The 14,322-nt window shown below is 37.0% G+C and overlaps 1 protein-coding gene across 7 annotated transcripts in view; it reads right to left on the bottom strand.

Moving 5' to 3' along the window:
* Positions 1 to 12,163, bottom strand: part of Fggy (FGGY carbohydrate kinase domain containing) — a 492,311-nt gene extending 480,148 nt beyond the window's left edge. For 3 of the 7 annotated variants that reach the window (XM_045151274.1, XM_045151282.1, XM_045151283.1), the window contains exons 1-2: positions 12,090 to 12,139; positions 10,873 to 10,901 (exon numbers count right to left, since the gene is read on the bottom strand). The gene's annotated coding sequence lies outside the window, so the exon portion shown is untranslated. Of the gene's footprint in view, positions 1 to 10,872; positions 10,902 to 11,394; positions 11,414 to 12,089 lie in introns of those variants that run through there. The other 4 variants (XM_045151279.1, XM_045151276.1, XM_045151280.1 and 1 more) reach the window with 4 other exon arrangements.
* Positions 12,164 to 14,322: the final 2,159 nt, after the last annotated feature.

Below are 14,322 nucleotides of genomic sequence, written 5' to 3'. Positions count from 1 at the left end.
CTAGGTACCTAAAAAGCCCTTCTTCATGGCCTCAAATAGACCCTTCTTTATATTTTCTTCAAAAACTATAGTTGACAGCTTCTACTTCCAGCCAAGTTAGAGTAATAGGAGCCATATTCCTTCCAAAAGAGAAAATAAATGTGTCTGAGAACTACAATGCTTACATAAAAATGAGAAAGCAAAAGCTATAACTCTTACAGTTACTCAAACTGAGTGCCTAGGAATTGTTTGCACACTGTCATGCTCAGCCGTCTCCCTGCATGTAGAGTCCACAGAAATTAAAAAAGGCTAAAAATCTGAAGGCAGAGCATGAGAAAGAAAAGACTTCCAGTATACACATGAGAAGAAACTGAGAAGGAAGAAAAAGAGAAAAAAGGAGCAAGTAATACATAAAACAAATGGAAGAAAACAGCAAAGTGGTAATTTGAAATTATTAGTTATATCAAATAAATGTCACCTCAATTAAAGAGATTATCCAGCATTGATATATTCATACTAATTAAATACTGCCAATAAAAATCTAATTTCAGGGGCTGGAGAGGTTGCTCAATGGTTAAAGACATTTGCTTCCTAAGCCTGAAAGCCCAGGTTTGATTCAACAGCACCTACCAAAAGCCAGATGCACCAAGTGACACATGCATCTGGAGTTTGTTTGCAGTGGCAAAAAACTCTTGTGTGCCTTTTTTTTTTTCTCTCTCTCTCTCTCTCTATCCATCTCTTTCTCTAATAAATAATATAATTCTTTAAAAAGAGATCTAATTTCAATATATGGGTATGAATATGTCAAAAGTCAAAGCAAGAAAGTGACACACCAAGTTATAATATGAAAAAAAAAAGCCAAAGTAGTTAAGCAAACATCAAATTAAGCAGGCTTTAAAGCAGAAATAATACCAGGAAAATGACCATGTAGATTTCAGTGCAAAGAATGCTGCTAGAAATTGTGAAACTATAAAGGGAATGATTCACGAATAGGACCACACAGTTCAACATGTGTACTTAATAATGAGTATCAGAATGCATACAGAAAAAGCCGATAAAGAGCAAGTCCTCATTGACTGACAGAGACAGAAAAGGGGCTGAGATTATACACAATGTTAGTCTATCAACATATCCTACTTAACAGGTAAATAGTACTTTGCTAGTCAGAGGAGGATACACAGTCTAGCCAGATACTTAAAATATAATTTAAGTACCTCATAAAATAACTCTCAAAAAAATTAAAGGATTCAAGACATACAAATAATTTCTGGGGCCACAAAAGAATCAACAATATAAAAGCATATGTAAAATTCTTGAATATCTGGACATTAATCAACATGCTTCTTGGTAACCACCAAATAATTTAAAGATATTTGAAGCCACTTATAGAAATTTATAGCATCAAATACCAATATCATAAAATAAAAGTCTCAAGCTCAGCTTTCCCCTGAGGAAACTGGAAAAGAATAACCGGAATTGCAAAACAGCAGAAAAGAAGAAATGACAAATATCAGTAGTTTTTTAAATAAAGAAAACTTTTATAGAGAAATTAAATGTAAGCAAAGCCAATTCTTTGAGAAGACAGACAAAATTTATATATTTTTGTTCATGATGATCAAGAAAATAAAGTTAAAATAAACATTATTACCAACATTAGGCAATCAAAAATGCATTGTACAATGTCATGTTAATAAATTTGAGAAATTAGGCAGTTTGTGCCAATCCCTGGGGGCACAGACTGTCAATCCTCACTCAAGAAGACTCTAAAGGGAATGGTACCAACAGGTATCAGAATGTTTCACTGCCACCTTTACACTGCACACTGGCTTTGACAGCTGCACATGGATGAGGCTTTGTCTAAATTCAGCATCCCAGAAAAGAAGATCAGGTATACAATTTGAGAAAACATCTCAGAATGAATATATTAATGAGGGAAAGTAAAAGAAAAAGTTTTCCTAGTCCCCACAGCTCAGTGCCAACAAAGAATCTCAGTGCCAAGAAAGAACCCCTCAACCCATGACACTTCCCCAGGAGAAGGTAAAGCAGAGCACTGTTGGTGAGCAGTTGGCTACTCCCACTGGATGCTCCTTCTAATCTCCAAAGAATACTGAGGGTATCAGACAGCCGAGAAGCTTGGAAAAGGAACAGAGGTGAGAATTCAGGGTAACCAAGGCTGGAATCACTACAAAGGCTATAACTTCTGTACAGACTCCTATGTCAGAAGGATTATTCATGAGTTGCTGCAAACCTCTCCATGTGGCTCAGAAATGCTCCTAACACTCAGCACACATCAGCCCCATGAACAGTCAACATGAGTCTTTAGACAGCTCATAAGTACCCAGGGTCGCTTCATGTTACAGGTAGGGAGAAGGCATACAAAATTAGTATGCCAGAACAATGTCCTCAGGCAGGGTTATGATAGGAGACACAATCTTAGATATCCCCTCCCCAAGGGGGAACAAAAAAGAGGACTAAGCACTTCCACAGAAAATAGCCAAGCTCTTACATTCTTTCTGAGCACTCGTCTGTCACTTCTCCTCACAGTGCCTGGCACTACCTACACAGGACCATCATAATAGGAGGAAAAGATGCTGACATCAAAATAAGAGAGAAATTGATTGAGAGGGAGGAAGGGGCATGATGGAGAGTGGAGTTTCAAAGGGGATGATTGGGGGAGGGAGGGAATTACCATGTGATATTGTTTACAATTATGGAAGTTGTCAATAATTAAAAAAAGAAAAGAACCAAGCATCTCAAAATCTTTAGCAAGCTAACTGGCAAAGGTGTTTGTTTCCAAAAGTTAATTAGTAACGAGAAATGGAGATGACCTTAAATGTGAAGGCTATGATGCAACAAGTAGAGAAGTAGTGTTCACCCCTAAACATAAACCAAAGGAACAGGACAGCACAAAAGAAAGAATGATATCCCAGTAACCCATTCCAAAGAAATGAAGATATATGAATTTCTAGACAACTACTTGAAAACTGATTTAATGGAATTTAGTAATATATGGAAGAACACAGATAGACAATATGTTAAGTCAAAGAACCAACACACAAAGAAAAGTTCAACAAAGAGAAATAAATGTAAAAAATAAAACAGAAATTTTGGAGCTGAAAGATACAACAAATTAAATGAACATGTAATTAAAAGCATTAATAGCTGTGTTGATCAAAGAACTAATGTGCAAATAATCTGTGAAGGTAGACCATTTTCAATTATACAGCTATAGAAAAAGAGAATGAAAAAAAAGAAGAGACATTTGTGATTTAAGGGTCATCATTAAGATAAATAATATAATAGAGCATGGTAGTTTCAAAGGGAGAATAAATTGGGGAAGAGAATGATTCTTTAGCAAAACAATGGCTAGAAGCTTCCCAACTATTGGGAGGAACATGTCTACCTCATGCATATTCAACCCAATGAGGATATACAATTAAATACACAATCACATTGTTAAACACCAAAAACAAAGAAAAATTTAAAAGTACCAAAAGAAAAGAGACACAAAACAACCTCCATTAGAATATTAACATATTTCTCAGCAGAAAGTTCAGGTGAGGAGATAGCAGAATGATATATTCAAAGTGTGAAATGAAAATACATCTAGAAAAGATGTCCCTTAGATATGAACAAAAGGTAAACAAAAAGGAAAGGAAAACAATTTATCACCATCAGATCTTTCATGCAAGAAAAGTTAAACAGAATCTTTAAGATGACATGAAAAGGATGCTAAGGAGTAATATGAAGATATCGAAGTATAAAACTCAACAGGAATAAGTTACATATAGTCAAATTCAATACTCTAATACTATAATATGGCATGTAAGTCATTTTAAATTCAGTATAATGGTTATTTTAAGATAACTATAAATTAGTAATGGACATATAAAATATTAATTAAGTGGTTATATCAAAATACAATCAGAGAAGTGAATGTGTAGACTTCAAATATGATTGAAGATAATAAATAAGATTTGCTGTTGTAACAATACGATGTTCTATAGAAAACCCATATTAAATTCTGTGGTTCGAATGTGAACTGTCAGGCATAAGCTCATGTGTCTGAACACTTGGTCCATACTTAACATGGTGTTTGAGAAGACTGTGAATTCTTTAGGAAGTAGAAACTTACTGGCAGTAGCTGGTCATTGGAGATGAAATTGAGGTTTTATAGGTCAGTCCTACTTCCTGTTCACTCTTTTTTCGGCTTCACTGACTGTGGATACAGTGTGACCAGCTACCCCCTGTTCAGCTTCCATGCACCATGATGGATTGTGACCCCCTAGAACTATGAGACACTCAAATAAACAAATAAATAAATTTTAAACCAGAAAATAAAGAAAACAGCAAAAGCACATTTAGCTATCAATAATTACTTTATATGTAAGTTAACTAAATTATCAAATCAAGAGAGAAAGAACAAGCAGGGCATGGTGGTGCACGTCTTTAATCCCAGCACTTGGGAGGCAGAGGTAGGAGGATCACTATAAGTTCAAGGCCACTCCTGAGTCTACATAGTGAATTCCAGGTCAGCCTGGACTAGAGTGAGACCCTACCTTCTAAAAAAAAAAAAGAGAGAGAGAGAGAAAAAAGTAAAAAACAATTGGTTGTATTAAAAATAATAATAATAAGGGCTAGAACTATGGCTTAGTGGTTAAGGCACTTGCCTGTGAACCTTAAGGGTCCAGTTTTCACTACTCAGAACCCACATTAGCCAGATGCCCATGGTGGTGTATCTGGAATTCATGTGCAGTGGCCAGAGGCCCTGGTGCACCCATTCTCAGATCTCTCTCTCTCTCTCTCTCTCTCTCTCTCTCTCTCTCTCGCTCTCTAAGTAAATAAATAATAAAAATTTAAAAATAATAATAAAATCAAACCATATGCTGCCTAGAAGAGATCCCCTTCACCTTTACTTTAAGAACATATGTAGGTTGGAAGTGAAGGAAAAAATATATTCCATTCAATTAAACCAAAACAATGAATAGGAGTGGTTATGCTTTTATCAGACAACAGAAACAAGGAGGGCATTGTATAGGGGCAAAGGAGTCAATTCAAGAGGATATAGGAAATCTATCTCCAGGATAGGTCATATGTATTAAACCACAAAATAAGTGTTAGCAAACTTTATAATGATACACCCAGAAGCCATAGATTGTTATAAGAAAAGCTTCAGTGTCAGGGGTGGAATACCTTCCAGTGAGTTGCTGGCCTGGGAGGCTCCTGATGCCTCCAAAACATTCCAAAAAACTGCTGAGGCTCGTGGCTTCCCACCAGAACTAGATGGTAAGACCCTATTGCTGAAGACTTCAGATGCTTGGGCTGCAGGTCACTAAGAAATCAAGCTAGGGCTGAGCTGGAAACCTTTTTCCTGTTGACTAGCTGTCAGAATGCTAGAAAGGGCTCTGATACATTCAGCCTTTTGGGAAAGAGAAATCATCAACAGTGATGCCTACAGGCCTTATGGCGGGGCAGCCAGACCAAATGTGCCAAGTGGTACAATAGTGGAATGTCTGTTATAGGGAAACCAACTACTCTCTGATTGGACTGGAGGCCAACTCCATGGTAAGGAATGCATGCCTAGTACTGAAAACCTAAACAAACGCCTACAGGTGGGGAAGTTATAAGACCCAGGGGAGTAATGACCAATATTTTCTGGCAAAAAACATGAATTATGCTATTCTTACTTTTGCTTAGAGAATCTTCACTTTTCAGATGTTAGTGACCACTAGTGTGACTCAAATCACCATAGAACAAGAAGTGACAGTAGAGGGTTCAGCATTAAAACATCTCTATTACACCCTCCTAGGTTCTTGAACCATTGTGCAAGAGGCGGCAGAAAGAATGTAAGAGTCAAAGGAAGGGTAGAACTGCTTACAATGCTGTCTTTCAGACACAAAACAGCCTTGATATTCATGACCTCACCATTCCCAATACTACCTACATAGGACCTTTACAACAGGAGAGATAAAATGACATCAAAATAGAAGAGAGACTAATTAGAAAGAAAGGAGGGTAGATTTGAAAGAGGAAATGGGGTTGCTGGAAGAGAATTAGCATGGTTTATTGCCTATACTTACGGAAGTTATCAATAAAAAGTTTTAAAAAACTAACATCATTATCAGATTTCTTTTCAACCATAGTAATACAAAACCAGAAATGAATAATGGAGAAAGTTGGAAAATTTACAATTGTGTAGAAATTACACACACTGAACAAAACATAATCATAAGGGAAAGCAAGAAATGTCTTCAAGCCAAAATAAAATTACATACACAAAACCTTATAGGAAGCAGTAAAACAGTTCTGAGAGAGATTATAATGACAAATATCAAAATTAAGAAAAAACCTCATATAAACAACCTGATTTTACATTTCAAAGAACTAGCAAAAGAAAGGAAGTCTAAACTTAACAGCAGGAAGAAAATAACAAAGATCGAAATAGAAATAAATGATACAGAGATAAACAAAATAATAGATAAGACTAATGAAACTAAGAAGTAATTTTTTGAAAGAATAAATAAAATTGATAATCTTGCATTATACTAAAGATAAAAGAGATAAAATAAAATCAGATATGAAAGATGGCATGACTAATAACAGCACAGAAATACAAAGAAGCCTAAGAATCTAATATGAACAATGCCATCCCAACAAATTAGACAGCCAACAATAAATGGCACATTTCCTAGAAGGATATATTCTACCAACACTGAGTCATGGAGGAACAGAAAATTTGAGCAGATCAAAAAATGAGTCTGCTTGAATAAATTCTCAAAATTCCTTGATTAAAGGAAAGTTCAGAACCTGATGATGTCACTAATGAATTCTACCAAACATTTAAGAACAGTTAATACCATTCCTTCTCAAATTCCCAGAAAGTGAGAGGAGGGAACATTTCCAAGTTCACTTTTTTAGGGACAACATTACCCAAGACCAAAGCCAGACAAAGACATTATAAGAAAGTTACATGCCAAAATCCATGATAAACAGACACAAATATCAGTTTAAATACTCATAATCTAAAGTCAATAGTACATTTAACTTGTCATTCACCATGACCAAGTGGGTAATCATTGTTATTATGCAAGAATAGTTCAACATATCCTGACTGATAAGTGTGATATAACACATTAATCAATTAAGGATAAAGATCCTATGAATGCTTCAATACATGTAACATAAAGCATATGACAAAATTTGACAAATTTTCATGATAAAAATGTGCAACAACTGAGATCTAGAAGAAATGTACCTCAAGGTATTGAAGGCCATATGTGACAAGCCGCCAGCCAATATCATACTCAATGGTGAAAAACTGAAAGCTTGTTAAGATGAGGAAGACAAGGCTTCGTAATCCTGCCATTACTATTCTGCAAAGTCTGAAAGTCGTAGTGAGAGCTAATATTCAAGTAAATAAAATTCACCCAAATTAAAAGTGGAGAAAATCAGGAGTTTAGATGACATCATTACATACATTTAAAAAATTCCTAAATATTGTTACCAAAAACTGTTACAACTAATAAGTTCAGTAAAACTCCAATATACAAAATCAGCATAGAAGACTGGAGATATGGTTCAGTGGTTAAAGGTACTTGCTTGCAAAGCCTGCTAGCTCAGGTTCAGATCCCTAGTACCCACATCAAGTCAAATACACAAAGTGACAGATGCATCTGGAGTTCATTTGACATGGCAAAAGGTCCTAGTGCACACATATTCTCTCTCTCTCCCTCCATTTCTCTCTTTCTGCTTATAAATTTAATTAAAATAAAATGTTTTTTATGAAAATCAACATTAAAATGAGCTGTATTTCTGTTCATTAGCAAGAAAATATCCTAATAGGAAATTATGAGAACAATCTCAGTTACAGTATGTTGTGGTTATCTTCCTGTTGCTGGGATGAAGCACCTAAGCAAAAGCAGTTGATAGGAGAAAAGGGTTTATTTCAGCTTATAGTAATAAAGTGAAGTTCTCTCCAATAAGAGAAAGCATGGCAGACGAGAGGCTAAGAATCACATCTTGTCATATCAGTTGAGAGTTATCAAGAAGAATGAGTAAGCTCTGAACACACAGTGGGCTAGTCTAATAAACCCCAAGGTGTACCCCAGTGATACACTTACTCCAGCAAGGCTCCACCTTCCAAACTACCATCATCTAGGGATTGATTATGGGGTTTAATCACAAACACATGAAGCAATAGGAGACATTTCCCATTCAAACCACCACACAAGAGTATCAAAAATAATTAATAAAATAGTTGACAATAAATTTCACCAAGATGGTGACAGATCTGCATACTGAAAGCTATGAAAGTTTGGTCAAATTAACTAAAAAACAAATAAATGGGAAGATATCCCAAGTTCACAAACTACTACCTTTAACCACTGAACCATCTCTCCAGTCTTCTATGCTGATTTTGTATGTTGGAGTTTTACTGAACTTACTAGTTGAAACAGTTTTTGGTAGTATTGCTAAAATGCTCACACTGCCCCCAAATAATGTACATGCAGTTTCAATGAAATTTTTATCAAAATACCTATGGAATTTTCCACAGAAATAGAAAAGACAATCCTAAAATTGATAACGATACACAAAAGGTACAAAACAGCTCAATCACTTTTGCAAAAAGATGGAAGCATCACACCTCTAATTTCATATTATATCACAAAGCTGTAATAATCACAAAGACAGTGGCATAAGACAGATACAACTACCAGTAGAAAAACAGAATATAGGGCTGAAGAGATTGCTTAGTGGTTAAGGTGCTTGCCTGTGAAGCCTAAGGACCCAGGTTCAATTTTCCACTGCTTATGTAAGCCAGATGTACAAGGTAAAGCATGCATTTGGAGTTCATTTGCAATAGCTAGAGAATTTGGTATACCCATATTCTCTATCTCTATCAAGTAAATAAATATTAAAAAAAAAATAAAAACAATACAGGCCTGAAATAAGCCACACATATGGCTCACCAATCTTCAACAGTGGTACCAAAAAATTCACAATGGGAAAGGAGTCTGTCTTCAATAAACGGTGCTGAGAAAGGGAAGGTGGTGGGAAGGGATTATGATCATGATATATCGTTTATATATATGGAAGTTATTAATAAAAAAAATTTTAAACAATATGGCTGGAGATATGGCTTAGTGGTTAAGGTACTTGCTTGAGAAGCCCAAGGACCCAGGTTCAGTTGCCCAGAACACACATAGGCCAGATGCACATGGTGGCACAGACATCTAGAATTCGTTTCCAGTGGCCAGAGGACCTGGTTCACCCTTTCTTCTCTCTCTCTCTCTCTCTCTCTCTTTTCTCTTTTTCTCCCTACATATTAAATAAAAAATAAAGTATTTTTAAAAATTTTAAGTTGGAAAATAAATGAAAAAATGGTGCTGGAAATTAGATAATTCCTGTATGCAAAAGAATGAAGCTACTCTTACTCCATACACAAAATTAACTCAAAATGGATTAAAACAGCACACTAAGTCCTGAAACACAAGGCTCCTAGAAATAAAAACTGGCAAAAGGAGCCTGAACACTGGCATTGGCAGTGATAGTTTTGTGTAAGACACCAAAAAAACAGGCAATAACTACAAAAAATAAATAATGAGATTACATCATTTTAAACATTTCTATCTAGCAAAAGAAACAATGAACAAAATGAAAAGCCAACCTAAAAATAATTGCAGACTACACATCTAATAAAGGGGTAAAATTCAAATTATTAAAGAACTCATACAACTAAAAAGCAAAACAATTACAACGAAAGGTGAAGGACCTGAATAGACATTATTCAAAGAGCATACCATTATTTTGCATAACAGTCAAAATACAAAAAAAAAAACACTTTAAATATTCACAGGTAGGTGAATGTATAATATGGTACATATATATAGCAGATTATCAACAAGTTCTTTAAAGTAAATCCTACATGTACAGAGATGAACCTGGAGGACACTGTGCTAAGTGAAAGCCAAACACATGAGAAATTAAATGTAGTCAGCCCTCCACATCTAGAGAGTCAACCAGACACCTCAAAAATATTAAGAAAAATGCATTTGTATTGAATATGTATACCTTTTGTTCATTATCCCCTAAACAATATAGTATGACACCCATTTACATAGTATTTGCTTTGCATTAGGTCTTATAAGCAATGTAGAGATAATTTAAATTAGACATGAGGATATGCAAAAGTTATATGCATCCTCTGGGTTTAGGTAAATACAGGAGCCCTGGAACCAACATCCTAGATACAAAGGGCAATAGAACTGCACAATATCACTTCCATGTGGAACCTAAAAAAGTCCAGTTCATTAAAGCAGAATATAGAATGGTGGTTACTAAGGGCTTGGGTGTGGGAGAAATGAGATATTTGCAAAAAGATATGAACTTTCCAGTATAAGACAGATAATATCTGGAGACTGACTGAAAAACATGGTGATGAATTACCCATTTATTATATACTTGAAATTTTCCTATAGAGAACTTGAGTATTTTTCATTACAGAAAATATAACAGCTTAATAAGGGTAATTTTTTTAAATGAATTCATGGATTAAAATAAGTGGTGGCACATGCCTTTAATTCCAGCACTCAGGAGGCAGAGGTAGGAAAATTGCTGTGAGTTCAAGGCCAGCCTAGGAGTAAGAATGAGCTCCAGGTCAGCCTGGTGCTACAATAAGACCCTACTTTAAAAAATAACCAAAAATATGTCATATTCCTTGACTGTATACAGACTTTTTATTTGTTGTGCCTCAACAACATCATTGGAAGAGTCCTGTGGTTATTCATCTTGAAATATCAACTTGATTGGAGATATCTAGATTAGTACAGCATAAGCTGGGTGTATTTGTAAGGGTGTTTCTGGTGAGGATTAACTAAAGCAAGGAAGACCCACCTGGAACGCAGATAGTGTAGTCCCACAGGCTGGGAGCCAAGATGTGATGGAAGAGAGAACCCATTAATGGCAGCATTTTTCTCTCTCTGCTTCCTGGCTACTATGAGTTGAGCTGCTCCTACCTCAAGGACTGAAACTATGAACCAAAATAAAGTAATTTTTCCTCCTTTGTTTTTCTTGGGGTTTTCTCAAAGCAATAGGAGATCTGACTAATACAAGCCCCATATGTTTTAAATCAAATGACTTTGCATTTGGCACTGTTCTCACACACAACCATAATTTGAGGCCCAGATGGCTTCACTGATAAGTCCTACTAAAATCTTGAAAAAAAAATACAAATTTTACTTCAAATCCTTCATAACCCAATGAAGACCAAAAAAGAAAAAAAAAAAAAAAAAAACCAACCCTTTCTGATTTGTCCTATGAGGCCAAATTAGCCACAAACCATAACCTGGACACACATAAGAAAAGAAACTACAAATCAATATCCATTATTAACAAAGATGTTAAAATTCTTAATACCTCAGCAAACGGAGTCTAACACATATCAAAAGGAGAAGTCCTGACCAAATGGAATTTATCTCAGGAATTCAAGTATAACATTAAAAAGAAAGTCAATGGATGTAATTCACCCAATGGCTTTTGTAGTCAATATGATTTTGTTAACAAAAAGGCAGATGACAAAATAGAACATCTGCTATTTATTTGTATTAAAATTAAAAAAAAACTGCAAAGTAGGAATAAAACTTACTGAACTCGCTAAAGGACTTCCACAGGGGGTGTATATACATGTACAAAGCTAACATAATGCAAGAAACTTAATGATGAAGAAAACCGATACCTTCCCCCAAGATTTGGAACAAAGCAAGGCATCTGCTTTAATCACTTTTGGTGTAGCTGAGGTCCTGCGGGGGTGGGGGGGGGGGGTGCAGTATGCGGGGATGGGGAGGAGAAAAAGAAAGAACTGAGTTAACTGAACAGCGGTCAGACAGGGCTGCCCTTGGGCACCAGGCACCTGCAGGGCAGCTGGGCCCTCCCTAGTGTGGCTGGACACCTAACCTATCTACACAAGGCAGGCAGCCAGTGGCCTGCTGGGCTGAGGAGGAGGAAACACTGAGGGAAGACCCAGCCCGCGCGACTGGAGGGGCTTCCTGCTGGGCGCGTTGCCGCAAGCCCCGGGAGCCCGCGTGGTGCTGAGAGGCGGCTGGGTCACTTACTTGTCCAACGTGAAACTACGCTCAAGCTAGGGGCCTCGGGCGGTGAGGAGCCGCGCTCAGGGCCCGCGTCACGGCGCAGCCCGCGCGCCGCCCGCGCGCCGCCCCTGCCGGGCGCTTGTAAGGCGCGTCCTGATTGGTCCTTTGAAACGGCGGGTCAGCTTCTGTAAACAGCCAGTCTCGCGTGTCTCCTCCCTCGAGCCCTCGATTTTAAAGGCGCCAAAGGGAGCTGTGTCTTTTCAGCCAGGGGCTGTCTGTAAAGCACCATCTCTGGGTTTGCAGCCCAAGATAGCTGGTGTTTCCTGTAGGTGCACCTCGGACACTTGCTGAGCACTGCCACTGTTGTAGGCTGTTCATCATAATCATCATCATAATATTAACCCTATGCACACCATTGCTGGATGCTTATTTTGTGCCTGGTCTTGTCCTTAATGCTTTGAGAGGGGGAATTCACTTTTTTGGTTTGCTTGCTCAACAAATGTTTTACCACTGAGCTGTCTCTTCAGTACCAAAGTTTTTAGTTCACTTCTATTATTATTATTATCAATTAGAAACTTTGTATGGAATATCCAGCGTTGCCCTCTCTCCCCCCATGACTGGCTGCTACTCTCACAACTCAACCCATATACATAACCTCACCCTGCCTCACACTACCTACACAAGACCATCATAAGAGAAGGAAAAGATCATGACATCAAAATAAAAGAGAGACTGATTAAGATGGGGAGGGGATATGATGGAGAATGGAATTTCAAAGGAGAAAGTGGGGGGGAGGGAGTCTATTACCATGAGATATTTTTTTATAATCATGAAAGACGTTAATAAAAATTGAGAAAAAGACTGCTATTTATATAGGAATTGGAGTTTCTTGTTAATACATCAATATGATATAGGAATTTTAGGGTGTATCCAGATTTTTGTCTTATGAGGTTAAAGAATTAAAATCACAGACCAGAGGATGGAATTTAGAGATTTTTATTATAGATAAAACTTAGATGGAAAACAGAGTTTACACCCAATAGGCATGAGCAGGATTCCAAGAAATGTGGAAGCCCAGAAGTTAAGAGAAGGCAGAAGTGCCTTATTAAGAGTTTCTTAAGAGCTCTTTTCCAAGGATATAGGAGGGGGCTTGAGAAGGCCACCTACAAAGCCAGACTGGAGCATCTTCTAAGTTCTGGATGGGGGCTGAATTGACAGCTTGACAGGTTTCTAGGTGGTGTCTCAGGAAACTCAGTCTTCCAGGAAGGGGGCAACTGTCTCTTCTAAGGACGGTGTTACAAGTAAGGACCCTGGCTCATTGATGCTGACATCTCATGACTAGCCCAGTGCCTCTGCACTGCATCCCTGCTGGAGCTTGGTTTGGAGTCATTTTCTTCTACATCATGAATCATCACCATAAACTTCCAAAACCTATCCAAAGAACTGGCTGTAGGTTCTGGCATCTGTAAGTTAGCACCATGTGGATCATGAACAAAAGGAACAATATCATCTTACCTTTCTACAACACAATGAAATGAGGTAACAAGTATAAAAATACTTTGCAAAATGTTGAATGCTTAATACATATAAAATGTTGCTTCCACATCTTCCTCACTGTATCCCAAAAACAACAACTTAAATGCATTTGTAGTCTAATGGGCTATGGTAGGAGAATGGAGAGTGAATCTTCTCTTGGCTTTACATGAATTAGGGTGATTTTGCTTCCTGGTCTGTATGAGCAGCTCTGTTTGTAGGATTATGTGTATTTAACTTTTTTAGTTTTTTCCTCTTATTGGAATATTATCAATAACAACAGCATAGTGGCTGGAGCTCCAGCAGTCATTCCAGTCCATGAAAGAAGCTCAAGAATAAAAACCATATGGGGCAAAATGACAAGAAAAAGGGATTTGGTTTCCTAATGTCATGCACACCAGACCAGGCCAATACTCAAGTGTCCATTCCAGGCCTTTGCATGGAAGACACTGTTGCCCTTTTGAAGACACTTTCATTTTGTATTTTCTGTCATGTGTGATCAAACCTCATCATAACTGATTTATATTTCTTATGTCTTAGAACTCTTACAGAAGCCATATAAAGTGATACATTTCGAACAGAATCAGAAAAGCAATAACAAATTATTCAAGATAATCTAGCCAAGTAGCCAAGATGAAATTCTGACTTGGGTCTGCACCCAGATCTCATTCATGTTCAGTTATGATTTATAATGAATAAATGCCTACTTAGAATGTATAAATCA

Source organism: Jaculus jaculus, chromosome 5 (assembly GCF_020740685.1).
Source record: "Jaculus jaculus isolate mJacJac1 chromosome 5, mJacJac1.mat.Y.cur, whole genome shotgun sequence".
NCBI classification, from domain to species: domain Eukaryota; kingdom Metazoa; phylum Chordata; class Mammalia; order Rodentia; family Dipodidae; genus Jaculus; species Jaculus jaculus.
This window is presented reverse-complemented; position numbering and strand designations above follow the sequence as displayed.